Below are 14,817 nucleotides of genomic sequence, written 5' to 3'. Positions count from 1 at the left end.
CCACTCGCTCGCCATTCAAAGCTGGTGTGGACACGTGTACACAAGCGTCGCAATAACACACCACCATGGGAGCCAATCAGTTAGTCCAATCATGTCACATCGCAGGTCAGGCTCTCGTCAAGCAGTTAACTTAGCGCCAGATGGGTAGGCCACGCATGGTTCGCTCCACAGAAGAGTGGCCAGCCATTGAGGAACGTAAACATTCCTAATACTCGAAGAACAATGATTTACAATAAGATACGAAACAATTGTGGTTAGGTAAAGCTCTGCAAACTGAAAGAGTTTTGTTTTGGTTGACCGATGGTTTTTCACTTCCATGTCTTTCGTTGTGTGTTAATTTTGGCAAGTGTTTTTTATGTTGTTTTGCAGCCAGAGTGTATTTTTGCTTTCACTGAGGTCAATTTTGCATGTACCTCTTTCAAGAGGTTCATTCATTTTTCCAGCATTGCGAGCATGATCTTGTGAAAGTCAGGTATTTCCTGGTAGAGCACTTTATTCAGCATACAAGAAAGAACCCACTAGTACAGCACTGGAATACAGTATGGTGAACATTAAAAACAATTCACAGATCACATTTAGTACAAAGATGCTGTTTGTACTAGAACTGCAAATACAAGCATGTTTCGAAAGGTGCAAGGAACTTGATACTTATAAAAACTTGGAACTGTAAAATCCTCGTTAAAAGTGTATAAAATATCGAGGTCGTTTTTGCTCTTTATGCCTGCATCTCTAGAAAAAATGATAAATGAGCTACAAGTCTGTAGTACAACAAAAATGTTTCAGAGAACAGGTGTTTGGCAATGTTTGCAAGCCACAAAGATCCTGTTTCTGCCTGCGGTTGTTTCCAGACTGCTGCAACTCTTCTGGGCAACCTGCACAACGAGTAATAACCAAAAGGTGTGTTAAGGTTTGCTTCTGCCTTGTAACTTTATCAACTCACAACAAAATGTGTTAGTTTTATGCAAATGTTGGTTGACGCCTTTCTGCAGGTACAAAGCACCTCGCAAGGTGTTATAGTGCACCCAAGTGAATGTTCCCCAGGATTATGTGGCTTCATCACAATGTTTGATTTCTCTTAGTGTTTAGCCTTCAAGCAACAGATACTCAGTGAACTTGTTAGGTTCAATGTTATTAGGCTAAGTACCATAATTTAAACCTGCAAACATTACATTTCTGCCCAACTTACACTGAAATTGTACCTCCAATCTGTTAACTGTAGTGTTGCGGCCTGGTTATCTTTTAAAGGCAAGTCAGTGGACAATGCGAGAAGAGTGACAATCAAACCCATTTTTCTTGGAAAGGAAGGCACGCCAGATGGCTGACAAAGTAGTGACATCAATTAACCAGACAGCCAACAAAAGGATTACCTCTGTAAAGTGAATAATCAACACGAATTAGCCACTAAACAAGCTCCAAGTGACTAGGCTCATTATGCATTCGTAAAGAACACATTTTGCCAATTCAAAAACACAATCATAAACCACCGAAAATGTGATTGTAAGGAAGAAATCATTGCTCAAAGGCATTTACTGCCCTGCAATATCGCACCACATTCACAGTGCTTGCTAGCAATAAACAAACGTCACTTTGGTGTGTCAGCAGACATCGGAACAAAACACGTAAATTCCTTCTTGGGAAGTCCTTTCCACACTGCTCGTAGCAGACATGGCTGTGACACTCTCATCTGTGACTAACATGTATGCGAAAAGGAAGATTTCTGCTTTGCTTTATTATTTACAAGCAAGCTTTTTGGCAACACCAATGGTGAACAACATTTAGGTGGGCAAAGTAATGTTAAAATAAAAAATCCAGTGCAGTACCATTGCATACCAGGACTTCAAATAAAATGGAGAGGTTCAAAATGTAAAAGATGGCAAAACATTGTAATATATGCGAATAAGATGGCCTTGAGCATATTACAAACACCAAGCAGTACATTGTAGACCAAGACTTCAAAGAGAATGGCGAGGTGCAAAACTGTAAAAGACTGCAAAACATTGTATTATATGGAAATAAGATAGTATCTAGCATATTATAAACAACAAACAGTGAAAAGTAATTCACAATATACAGTCTTTACCAAAATTTTGTCGGCCAAGCCGGAAACGCGCAGGCTGCAAAAAATTCAATGTACAAACTTACATCCTGAGTGAGGCAGAAACTTTTTATTCAGGAAGGCTAGAGAAAACACCTTTCTTTCTTAGTGCTTTAAAATATGTTTGTCCCATTTCAAGGCAAAGCCGATTCTTTGAATCCTTTGTGATCCAGAAGTCTTAGGATGGGCCCATAATATATTGACAAAGGGTGTACATGCTGAGCCTAGATATGCATGCACCTGCATACCTGTTCTTTTTCAACATCAGTTTTCTTAAAGTGAATAGAACCCTCTGATGTGCCATTGTATTTCACGAGCTCCTGAAACACTTCATTGGCACACATACAGTTGACAGAAAGCATCCAGTGACACACGTGCTTGGTGCACCAAAGACCTCACTCAACAGAGTCAATGAAAAGATGCAAGGACTGCCCTTGGTCCTGAGTGTGGCGTGGCTAATAGTTTGAAACGAAGCGCTCATTTTATCTCATCATTTGAGACTGCGTGGCTGTCTACTTCCTACATTATAGTAGCAGCTGGCATCCATAGTAATGGAAGGCATAGATGAGTCTCAAAAACATGATACAACTTCAAAGCTCAGCCCCTCAGAGTTATTTCTTGGCACACACACACAGAAACAGCGCTTCAAAACATGAACTCTAGCCCCCCATTTTGGTTGAAACTATCACTCAATACAAGAGCTGTAGCATTCTATAATAAGCTTGCATGGTAGTTCACAAGGTGACTATTATGGTATACATGCATTATTGAACAAAACTTGCGATTCATCTGCACCAAAAACTTAAAAGCAACAAGACAATTATACTCCGTTGAAAAGCCACCAGCCCGACTGTGAGGCGAGACTACACACTGGGGTTAGACGACATTAACTTCGAAATAGTCCAGTCAATACAGGCAATGCAGAATGTGTCAGTACACCAGTATACTAGATTTCCCTTCTCTGAAACAGGTTGTGCATTGTTCCTACCAGCAGAATTGTGCATTGTTCAGATCAGACCTTTTTCTGCTAAAGATTCCTGAGAGCAGTCTATTTATCCAGTCTGCTCTTGAGCTTTTCTGGGCATAATTTGATCACTAATCCGGCTAAATGCTTCAAAAGTACTCAGGAAGTCATGAACACCTTAGCATATACAGACGAATGAGAAAAAATAATGAGCTTATTACTGATGCACTCACCACTTAACCTGCTGTGCAATAGCAGCCCCAGCACTGCCATTCAGGCTAGCCTGATTTCTTTTTTTGAAACTGAAGCAATGATGCTATGTAAAATGCGACAAGGAGCTGCTTGCTCTTCACCCAAGCCTTTGGCACTACGTCACTTTTTCAAATACGCCATTGTTTACATCTTAACACAGCCAAATCTGTTGACAAATAAAGGTGACGAAACAGGCACTTATAGAACCCTGTATTTAAGAAAATCCTGTGTCACCACTGTATTACACTAGTCCCGAAATTCTGATAACCATTTTCAAAATCAGAATACCTCAAATAGGCTTTCGGTGTTGCTAAACACTTATTCCAAAAAAAATTGCCACGTACCTGCTTCTTTCATTGCAAATGTCGACGAAAGACTAGTCTTTCGTCAATATTTGCCAAGTAAATGCCTCACTGTGCTTTCCCGATCACCTCTCATGCTATTCCTCTCCCATCACGCTCCTCCCAAGGTAAACATGCTAGAGGTTTGCTCAAGTCGATTTAAATTTACTGCGTTCCACTGCTCCAGGCCGGATGCCTCGATGCCAGCGCTGCCGTACGGCGGAGGGGCACATGAATCGAGGTGCCTTACTTCAACGTTTATAGAACCACTTTGCTCTACTGCACATGCATTCCAAGTGGAAAGTGGAACTTATCTAGTGGAAAATTTCGTAACTGTTTCAAAATGCCGCTATAAGCTGTAGTGGCACGGGCGACAGCAGGCGACAAAGTGAATTTTTTTATGCAGTGGATGCAGTATTTCATTGGCTATCGCAAAAATACAGCATATGTGAATTTGTTATTAAGTAGCACTGCACAAATATCATTTAAGTATTGATTTTCTGCCCCATATTTGCGTAATGTTTTGTTCTAGTTCAACAATGTTGACAAGTATGAACATTGTCACCAGACCTGTACGTTTAGATTTGGCGGTGTGTATATAAACCTATTGTGCGGTTTGTTTCACTCTAGCCGGGTGGCTGAATTTAGTTACAGACACACGAACAGACATACAGACAGACCAAAATTTTCCCTTTCGAGTAGCCGAAGAAAGACTGCCGGCTTTATAAAATCTGATTCATCTTTCGCAAGAAAGTGTTCGTTGATACTCTGCTGCTATATAGTAATGTTTGTAAGTCTTGTCTTTACTAGAAATTCCCTACGAAGGGTTAGAGCAATGACAAATGAACAGAAAAAATCAAATGAGCTTGTTCTAGGATACCATCGAATAGAACCTCTAAGAAATACTACAAGCACGTGTACGTACATTTTTCCTTGTGGAATCCATCACCAGCTGTAATTGCGTGTCCACCCTTGGTTCCACTGTCAAATAGGAAAGTGTTTGGAATAACGATAATTAAAACTTTAACAGCTAATAAACATTACACAAAGAACTGCATTGACCAGCCATGGCATGAATGGCTGATGCCTCTGAGGTCACATAAGAAAGCGTCCTGCAATCTTGGCCCTCGAATTGCACCATGCAATGATCATACTATAGTCCATTTATGCAAAGCGAAATGGTAATTGGAGTTTGTTGAACGAAAGCATTTGTTACTCAACACCAACTTATACAGGGTGTCCCAGCTATCATGCACCAAGATTTAAAAAAAGACCAATGGTGTTACTCGAACAAAACCTATTGCGTATTGTTTGCAGTATTGTGGAGAAGCGGGCAGTAATTTTTTCGTTAATGAGACTTTACTAATTAATTGTAATTAATTATCTAACTCGAGAAGTACTGTCATAATCACTAAAGTGTCAATGAGGCACTTGTAGGTACCCACGAGGGACATCTAACTGCGGTATTTTCAGCGTCGAACTAACTGCGTACTCATTTATTCTGACTGATAAAGAAAACCCGCGAAATATGAAAAATACCACGTGACAGCGCCTCCGCGCGCATTGTACAGCAGCGTCCCCATATAAGCTGATTGAAAGCAACTGCTTCGCCTGTCACCCGACTGAACAGACAGCGCATCACCTTGATAATGGCATGCATCGAAGGAGCAGCAACAGCAAGATTCGCGGGCTCGTGTGCAGATAAGGCGCAAACTCGGCCGCGATTTCTTCTTTCTTTCATTTGTTTATTTCATTCTGGCTAACTCAGAGGCAACCTGTTTGAGGGCATTGCTTTACGATGCGCGTTAATGCGCGCGGAGGCTCTGTCACGTGGTATTTTTCATATTTCGCAGGTTTTCTTTATCAGTCAGAATAAATGAGTACGCAATTATTTCGTCGCTGAAAATACCGCAGTTAAATGCCCCTCGTGGGTACCTACAAGTGCCTCATTGACACTTTAGTGATTAGGACAGTACTTCTCGAGTTAGATAATTAATTACAATTAATTAGTAAAGGCTAATTAACGAAAAAATTAGTGTCCGCTTCTCCACAGTACTGCAAACAATACGCACTAGGTTTTCTTCGTGTTACGCCATTACTCTTTTTTTAAATCTTGGTGCATGATAGCTGGGACACCCTGTATATGTAAAAATGGCTGTGATTAAAGAAAAGATTTTAAGCAGAAGACATGTGAAGGAAACTGTGGCTACAGCTCAGGTACTGAGAAAGAACTATAATTCATGATTAATTCCTTAAGAATAAATTGAATTCCAAATATCTCAGCAAACATTCCAATTAGCACTAAATGCAACAAATTTATTAGGTAACAAAAAGGACAAAAGCCTCACATGGTTAAGGCAAAAAATACAAATGCAATAAGACCCACTGTTCCCTTGTATGGAGAGACAAATGGAGAGACCCACTGTTTCGGTCAGCAGTGTCCGCACGGCCTAATATATTGCATATGGTTCGGCACACAGCAACAAGATGCAAACGGCAACAGTGGAGCAGTATAGCTAGCTTCAGCTACAGCATGTTAACGCTTGTCAGCATGAAACTAAATGAAAGCAGTTACAAATACAAAAAAGTTTAAATATGGCTGAAAACTTTTTCCGTGAATCCTTGCCCGTGCCACTAGTAAAAGGAGTTTAAATATCCACCGAGACGATGGGCCGAAACTCTCGTATACTGCAAGAGCTGCGTGCTGTGAACACTTTGAAACGGCTTTTATGGCATGCCCCTTGTGCAAGTAGTTGGATTGATTGATTGATAGTAGGGTTTCACGCGCCGATGCAGTGCAGGCGATGAGGCACGCCGCAGTGGAGGGCTCCGGATCAATTTTGACCACCTGGGGATCTCGTACATGGGCGTTTTTGCTTTTGGTCTCCATCAGAGAAGCAGCCGCCGTGGCCGGGAAACGAACCCGTGACCTCGTGGTCAGCAGCTCAACGCCTTTAGCCACTGAGCCACTGCGGCGGTTGCAAGTAGTTGGACCTAGCCCACACTGGCGTACACGGCCCGGTGCACTGCTCCAGCCACCTTAGGTTCCGAGCACTGCTCGATATCCTACGATTTGGCTGCCAAGCTCTATTCATGACATGCTGATGCTTATGTCTGACGAGGTTCTTTTTAGGCATTTCTCACGTACTAAGATCAAGATGTTATAAGAAATGATTACAGTTTAAGCTTTCTCGGCGGTATCCATCTCCACACACAAGCAATACTTACATTTTTACCTGAGCTTACAAATTTTATGTCAGTACTCCTTCAAGTACCAGAAAAAATGTAAGAAATTAATAAGAGTTCACACTCATTCTCAGGTGACATAAATGCCGCAAGATCGTGCATTGAAGGTTGCTAACAGTACTGAGAAGTATAGCTTAAATATTTTAGTTCTACTTACCAGTGTATTCCTTATGTCATTCAGTCTGTCTTCAAACTTCTTGCTTTCTTTTGCTAAATTCTAGGAAAGGAGAGCATTACACAAACTAAAACACCGATGAAAGACCTGAGCAAGAAATTAAAGGAGGGGTCAAACAGATGAAACAAGCATGTCAACGCCAGCCAGACTGAAAGTAATATTTTTAACTAAGCAGCTATTATGCTGGCTCATAAATATGCATATAGTTTGAGGCTATGGAACATAGCAGCACTTATTATGTATCGCACATTTAACAGACATCTAGTTTAACTGTGCACATAAGGTACATGAAAAAGGAACAGTGCCTCCACGTGAGCGGTGTGGAAAATGCAATACAGCACTATCCTGCGCTGACAAACTTTGGACCCACGTGCACCTTCCACAAATAAATTATTTATCACCAACTCTACCTCCTAAACACATCAGATTTTTCCTACGTCCAGCTACTGCTCGCATGTGGGTTAGCCAGAACTCCACTGCAAGCAATTAAATCTCAAGTGCCATTGCTATCAACAACAGAAGAACAGCTAGCATCCCAGGAAGCTCATTATGTAGCACTAGTGAAAAAATGACTGCTACAGCACTTGTGCAGACAGGTGAATTAATATACCCTACGCAACAAAAGCGTCCACGCATGATTGCAACGAAGAATTTTCTTTCGTTATAGATTATCAGGCAAATTACCACTTACTGAAAGGTGGTAGCTATCCAGAGTGAAATATTTCCTGCAAGCAATTGGGTCACTGCCACCAATTTTCCATTGTGGAGTTTCCATATTGATGGGACCATCTGATTTGTTTATATTTACTAACAACACAACACCGCACTGTCTTATTCTGTGTCTTGCATAGTGTATATTCCTTCTGTCACAACCCGCATTGGCAATATATGATAGGGAAAGGGTGTAGGCTTTAACCACTCTCCTAGACTTCCCTTGTCTGATTGACAGTGTTGTCGATCTAACTCGATGTTTCTAGAAACACGAGCACTCCAAATAAATGTATTTGAAGTAAACGCCATCACTTTGTTAGCTGCTTCTTCGAAACGTGGCTTTAGTTTATAGTATGTCTTAAGGTGACTCCAGTACACCATGTTTATTCCAAGTACATTGCGCTTTTTGTTACATTACAATAGGCAACACTCTTTGAAGCGCTTTGTTTGCTACTCACAGGCACAGAAGGAAATATGCTCCTACTCCTCTCATTTGATCGTGACGATGACCCAAAGAACACGCAAAAATTTTATCTAAACATCGATTTTTCGTCCGTACAAACTGTGTGGTGAATTGCAACTTCACTGTTCAAAGATTGTGATCCCAAATGTGCGTGGCAGGCCCTGCGCCAGCAATGCAACACAGAAAGAAAAGACATGGTATGTGATTCTAGACACTTTGGTTAGTTGCACATGCTGGCCATGAGGTGCTGAGCGGAAACTACCTGTTGCAAGCACTGGAGTCTTTCCTCTTTTACAGCAACATTTGTATCCAACAGAATGCTCCACCTATAAAACCTGCAGATGCTACCAAATGACAATGAATGGTATTCACTGCAACTTCAACAGACTTGAGAAGAGTAAACCAGTCGGGCATTCTTTGGCCAGATGTCGATTCAAGCAGAAAAGGCTAGAGTTCAGACAACCATCACCATCCCATGTATTTCCGTTTACGCAAAAAACCCACCGAACAACACACTTGCAGCTACTTCGAGGACACGTGGACAGTTGCAGACACAAAAGTTTACAGAAATGTCCCGCCGGCGTGTCACCACACCCCAGTCCAAGCGCAGATGCCTCTAGGGTCGGTGACCGGGCGACACCGTTGATGTGGTGGTGCTCCTCAGGCCTACGCCATGAAGCGCACACGGCGTCGGATTGCATTGATGCCAAGCCTCGAGTGCACACGCTATCAGGCTACCCGGCTAACCGGCTTGGGTTTACGCCGCGAGGCGTGCGGGTACTGGGGCTGTCGGAGTGCTCCTTAGGGGCGGGCTTGAGGGGTACGCCAGGCCTGCTAACCGGCCCGGAGGTCCGAGAACAAAGGAACGAGAGGTACGCCAGGCCTGCTCGCCGGCCCGGAGGTCCAAGGACACGGAAACAAGCAGCTTCACTTTTACGGTTCCTCCTTCGCGCACCTCCATCTCCTTTTTTTCTCGTCGTCAGTCCCGCCCGTCATTCACACTTTCCTGTGATTGCTCAGATGAGGCGTTGGCCACTGGGTCATTTCGACACTCCACGTAGCACGCAAACCCTAAAATCCCACTTTACCACAATGATGATAGAGGCACCGAGAAAAAAGTGGCACGTTGGCACGCACGGGTGACTGTGCAGGCACGCGCATAAGTTCCGAATGCTTCGCTTGGATCACCGTCCACAACTAGGCATCGCTCTCTCCACAGCGCCAATAAATCCTGAAGAAAGTCTTTGCCTTTTCGTGATTGATTGTGGGGTTTAACGTGCCGACGCAAGGCAGGCGATGAGTCGCACCGTAGTGGAGGGCTCCGGATTAATTTTAACCACCTGGGGATCTTTAACGTGCGCCAAAATCTCGTACACACGGGCGTTTTTGCTTTTCGCCTCCATCAGAAAAGCAGCCGCCACGGCCGGGAACCGAACCCGCGACCTCGTGCTCAGCAGTGCAATGCCTTAGCCACTGAGCCACCGCGGCGGGTCTTTCCCTTTTCATATTATTGGTGCAAGACACCTGTGACCAAAAGACTTCCGGAGGTGAGCCACTCCGAACGGATTTGTCCTTATTGCCTTCGACCGCCTTCTCACCTCTGGGGAAGAACGATGCCGCCATTTGAACGAATTTGCTGGGAAAGCTTGGTGCTGGCTTAAGAAGAAGAAACGAATCGAAAGAAAGGTGCAGCACCCATTCGTGCTGCACCTTTGCCGACCCACATGGGATGCGCATTAGCGGCTGCGTATCTGCCAGTATGATCATGCCGACCTCTGCCCCGGGAGTTCGATCCTTATCCCTATATTGACGCTGGACTCGACCATGAAGGCCCCATACGAAAGACGGCGGATCGTGCGGGAGCAACTGACATGTAATCGGCTGGGTTGAAGGCTTCCTCCTCATCGAGCAACCACCTACACGTGAGTTTTTTAAAGACTTGGACTGACCAAAACGATTTCTTGACCACGATTAACAGAGATGTAGAAAACACAGTGGATATTGGGAACCTGGGATCTGAGATGTTTGAGGCATTTGACTTTGAAGCCATGGTGACATCGGCAAAGGGTAAACAAAAAATTAAAGTAACCGGTGTCAAAACTAATCGCTCTTCTTACGTCTATTATAATTCGATTTAGGTTTGATCTCACACAGCACCGAAACGAGGAATTATCCTTGTTTCTGAAACTGTGAAAGGATACAATACTCTCGTAGAAGAACAAGACGAAGATGAGCAATGTAGAACAGAAAAGAATTGGCAAGACATACTGCCAATAAAGAACAGCCGTTTTGTTTCTTGCGCAGAAGACAAAAAGCGCCATCCGACGTACATCAACTACTCAGGTGAAACAGAAGTGATCGCGACTGAAATGAGACATGCGGGGTCCGAACATAAGGGTGACAAGTTGACCGCAGGTGATCGGACATCCAAAGCAACGAATGCTACCTGTCCTTTTAAGAGAACCAAATATATGGAAGAAAAGTAAACACAAGACTGTTTTTCCATACAAGGAAACAGATTCACGACGCAACCGGCACTACAGGATGCGGATTGATGGGATGAATATGATGTACAAAGTCGTGAACAGCTCAATGTGAAAGAGAAGACAAATAGAAATAGTACCTTTGATACCAAAGAAGTCCTCCAGGTGTTTCAAGCGGATACGAAGACGGCGAAATTCTCGGAGGAACATGACTGCCGACCAAAGAGCCAGGAACTCAAAACCAGCGTAGGAAGGATCGGTTTCAATGGCGATTCACCAAATCAGGAGGCCTGCGCCGCAGTACTTGAAGAAGCATCGTTATCATAAGTGGAAGCAGAAGTGCTGAGGTACCCGAAACTGCTTGCCTGTACGGACATCAAATGACAGCGCATGTCAACAGGACTGATTTCCCGCCATGAACTGTAAACACACTGTGAAACTTGCAGCCAATTTCGCGCGGGGGAGGATGTTGAAAAAGATGATGCTTCGCCTCCCTCATCCCCACAATCATCATCAGCAGCATCAGCATAATGATCCATTAAAAGCACTCATCGGAATGGGTCTTGGCAGCTTGTCCCTTTTTTCACAGACTGGCATCATTGCTATCGGGACAAAGCAGCCTCCAAAGTAGGATTTACATGGAGGATAAAATCAATCCACTCCCTCCCCGCACCCTGCATCACATTACACCTCCGTGCGTACCGTATTTACTCGCATAATCCTCGCACTTTTTTTTTCGGAAAAGTCAATGCTAAGTTAGGGGTGCGAGAATTTTGCTGAGAAAAAAAATCCGGTGCACAGTGTTGCCAATCTGCCTCCTGCCAATCCCGCTAAATGTAGCGGTCTTTTTTGTACATGTAAGCTCAGTGTTGCCAACAGCAGCTATTTCTTTTTATTTTATTATTTGGAACAAAAACAGTCTCCCGTTGATTAGCAATCATGAAATTGCCGCCTTTGCTTTCTGGCGCGCGCCCTATCTCGTCGTCGTCATGTGCGTGCCCTACCCCAGTAACGCACGTTGAAGTCGGTGACGCCGAAGTGCCTGCCTGCGGCGCGGTTGCCGTGTTCGATCGCGTACTCTATCGCTTTCAATTTGAAAGCGGCACCAAGCACAAAACAAAAAGATCGGCACCAAGCACAAAACAAAAAGATCAAAAAGTTCTCAAAATGGCAGCGAGCTATCCACCGTTGACGCGAGTGACTCACTGACTGCTGTTGCTCAACGACGGGACCACGACGACGACACGACAGCGGGCTGCGCGAACGCCGTCTAGTTGCGCGCACGCGAAACCGGCTCAAGAACAGTGTGAGCAGCGTTAGTGGGCCTGTTAGGGAGTAGCCATGCAGGTTATTAGGGCGCCTGGATGGCCTTGGATACGCAGTGCGGAGAGGCGGCGGGGGAGGGCGCGCGTTGGAGAGCGCGTGCACCATGCGGGTTTCGCGAGCAGGCAACTTTCGCCACTGCAAAGTGGGGGGTGCGAGGATTATGCGAGGAACCAAAAAATCCAAGTTTTGGTGGCTCACATTAGGGGTGCGAGGATTACGCGAGTAAATACAGTAAACATGGGGGCAGCGAGCACATTCACAGGCGGTGCAGGCAGCGGGCCCTCTGGAGCAGCGCTGCTGGGACGAGGGGTGGCCTCAGCGGGGATTTTTGTGCCATTGGCAAAATGCTTTAGTTTAATGCACAAAGATCGCTCTTTCCCACTACCGATAATAAGTAGTGTAATGACTCGGCGCATCGGCAGCACCCACCACATGGCAGCCAGAATCTCAGACCTGGCAAAGCAACCACATTCGTCATCAGCAGCAACTCAGATAAGAGCAAGGCACCTATAGTAAAGGAAGCAGAGTTGCCAGACGGGCGAGAAGCATTGCGTCAACAGCGAAGGATTCCCTGATGAGGCGGGGACCGTCTGTACAGCTTGCACACACCGTTTTCAATCCCAGCAGCGCTGCTCCCGACGGTTAGCCGCCTGCGCTTGCGCCAGCTGCACATTTATATGAACAGAGGTGTGACGTGCGGATGCGCGATACACAGTGCGGAGAGGGACTGGATGGATTTTATCCTCCTTGTGAATCCCCTTTATGAACAAAACCTGTATTTTGGTTTTATGGTCCCTTTAAAGTTCGGGAGGCACAAGAATTACAGGAACTCTGATACTTACGTCCTCCAGAGCCTTAATACGTCTCTGGCACTCAGTATGCCCTTTCACCGCAAGGTGTGTCTTGTTTTTAAATGGGCTCTGAAAAAATTAAGTGTGGTGGTTGATGGCAACAAATTAGGCAAGTACCAAAAGATGGGCTCACCGACAAGGTCATCACGTCTTCCATGCTCTTCATGTACTTCTCTTGCTCTACCAAGCTTTCACGAAGCATCTGAAAGACCAGACTGTGTGCTTAGAGGGAAGCTAAATGTAGGTCAAGAGCTACACGGAAAACCCGTGGAGTGAAAAAGCAAGCAGAATATAGTTACATCTTGAATGTAACGATAAATGCAGTACATGGAAGTGGCTTGTGCAACATAGTGATGAATCATTTCATTTCAGAGAAGCAGGTTATTTCAGGGCACTTAGAAAAAAGTGTTGCTGAATGCGCAGCCCTCAAACCCAAATGCCAACTACCCTGGACCACGACCACATGCCACTCAGTGTTTTCACGAGAGATGGAACAGGCATGTGCGGTCGAATTTTATATAGCTCCTTGTGCAGCCATTTCATGAAAAAAAAAATCACCCTTCCTCCCAAAAATTCCCAAAGCTGGCTGGTGTCACTGGGGCATTGAGAGTTTCACAGCAAATTCAAAACTTCTAACTGTAAAATGAAAGCTACTGGAGCTATCACATTAGTTTTTTTTTCATATCAATACTCTGCATAATGAACATATCCATGTTTGGCTTGCAGAGAAAATTTCTTTTATTAAAAATTCCCAAATTAAAACAATCTTTCAAACTTGCCCAAATGTGAGGCCTTTTTCTCTATGATGATGATGATTGTGTTTAATGTCTCAAAGAGCGCCAAAAAAGTGTGTTGTGACGCAGGCGAGTAATATTTATGCTGCATGATTTCGTCAAAAAATTGTAATGTAAAATTGTTGTATAGAGCCAATGATTAATCCATAAAAGATGAATAAAACATAGCTGAGAGTGCAGGACGCAGGGAAAGATTTGGGCTTATAATTAGGGTGCCTCGCGGAGAGGTTTTGCCTATAAAAAAATTTCCCCGCATTTCCCCGAGGGGAAGAATGTGAAAGTGCGAATGCACGAGTTGAATTTGCGCGGTTCGGTAATGTTCGCGAAAGAGAGATCACACACACACACACACAACTACAAAGAAAGAAAGATGCATTTATTCACAGACACCTATTTGTGTTGTCGTTGTACTTGATTGCTAGAGCGGATCTCAGCTTTGAAATTTCGTGTCAGTACTCCTTTAAGCGGGTGCATTAGCCCTTCTCACGCCCGATTCCTGGCCAATCCCCCACGTGGGTATGTGCCATGCACAAACACCTATTTGTGTTGTCGTTGTACTTGATTGCTAGAGCGGATCTCAGCTTTGAAAATTCGTGTCAGTACTCCTTTAAGTGGGTGCATTAGCCCTTCTCACGCCCGATTCCTGGCAAATCCCCCACGTGGGTATGTGCCATGTCAGCGGCCAGGCAGCGCGCGCCCATCTCCCCCCGTTGCCAAGGAAGACGAGGAGATTCCTGGCCAATCCCCCAACGTGGGTATGTGCCATGTCAGCGGCCAGGCAGCACGCGCCCATCTCCCCCCGTTGCCAAGGAAGACGAGGAGCGCGCGCACCCGCAGCTGTTGCTATGTGGACGGACGGCGGTCGCCGGAATTCATGGTCGCTCATAAAGTGCATTCGCACTTAAAAGATGAAGCCCCTGGGTGTCACGGAAAACTACCCCAGCGCTGTCCTCATTATTGATGGACAAACTGTGGCTGTGTGTGATAAGAAATTTTCATTAAAAATCAGCCTCAGCCAAGTAGTCAATTTTTTTGTAGTTGATTATTCCTTCACCCGAGAGAAAGATGATGGTGGTTGGGTGTTAATGGCGCAAGCCTGACTGGGGCAAAGAGTGC

General features: G+C 44.6%; 1 long non-coding RNA gene across 1 annotated transcript; it reads right to left on the bottom strand.

Annotated features, from left to right (window-relative positions):
• Positions 1 to 469: 469 nt before the first annotated feature.
• Positions 470 to 13,128, bottom strand: LOC144138738 (uncharacterized). The gene is made up of 5 exons (XR_013315956.1): positions 13,041 to 13,128; positions 12,899 to 12,976; positions 7,056 to 7,115; positions 4,578 to 4,633; positions 470 to 872 (listed from the first exon to the last, which is right to left on the bottom strand). It is a non-coding gene; the product is annotated as an uncharacterized LOC144138738 (long non-coding RNA).
• Between the last annotated feature and the right edge of the window lie 1,689 nt (positions 13,129 to 14,817).

Source organism: Haemaphysalis longicornis, unplaced genomic scaffold (genome assembly GCF_048455015.1).
Source record: "Haemaphysalis longicornis isolate Haplotype H1 unplaced genomic scaffold, Haemaphysalis longicornis Haplotype H1 scaffold_5, whole genome shotgun sequence".
Lineage (NCBI taxonomy): Eukaryota > Metazoa > Arthropoda > Arachnida > Ixodida > Ixodidae > Haemaphysalis > Haemaphysalis longicornis.
Note: the sequence above shows the minus strand (reverse complement) of the source record. Positions and strands in the feature narration are given on the sequence as shown.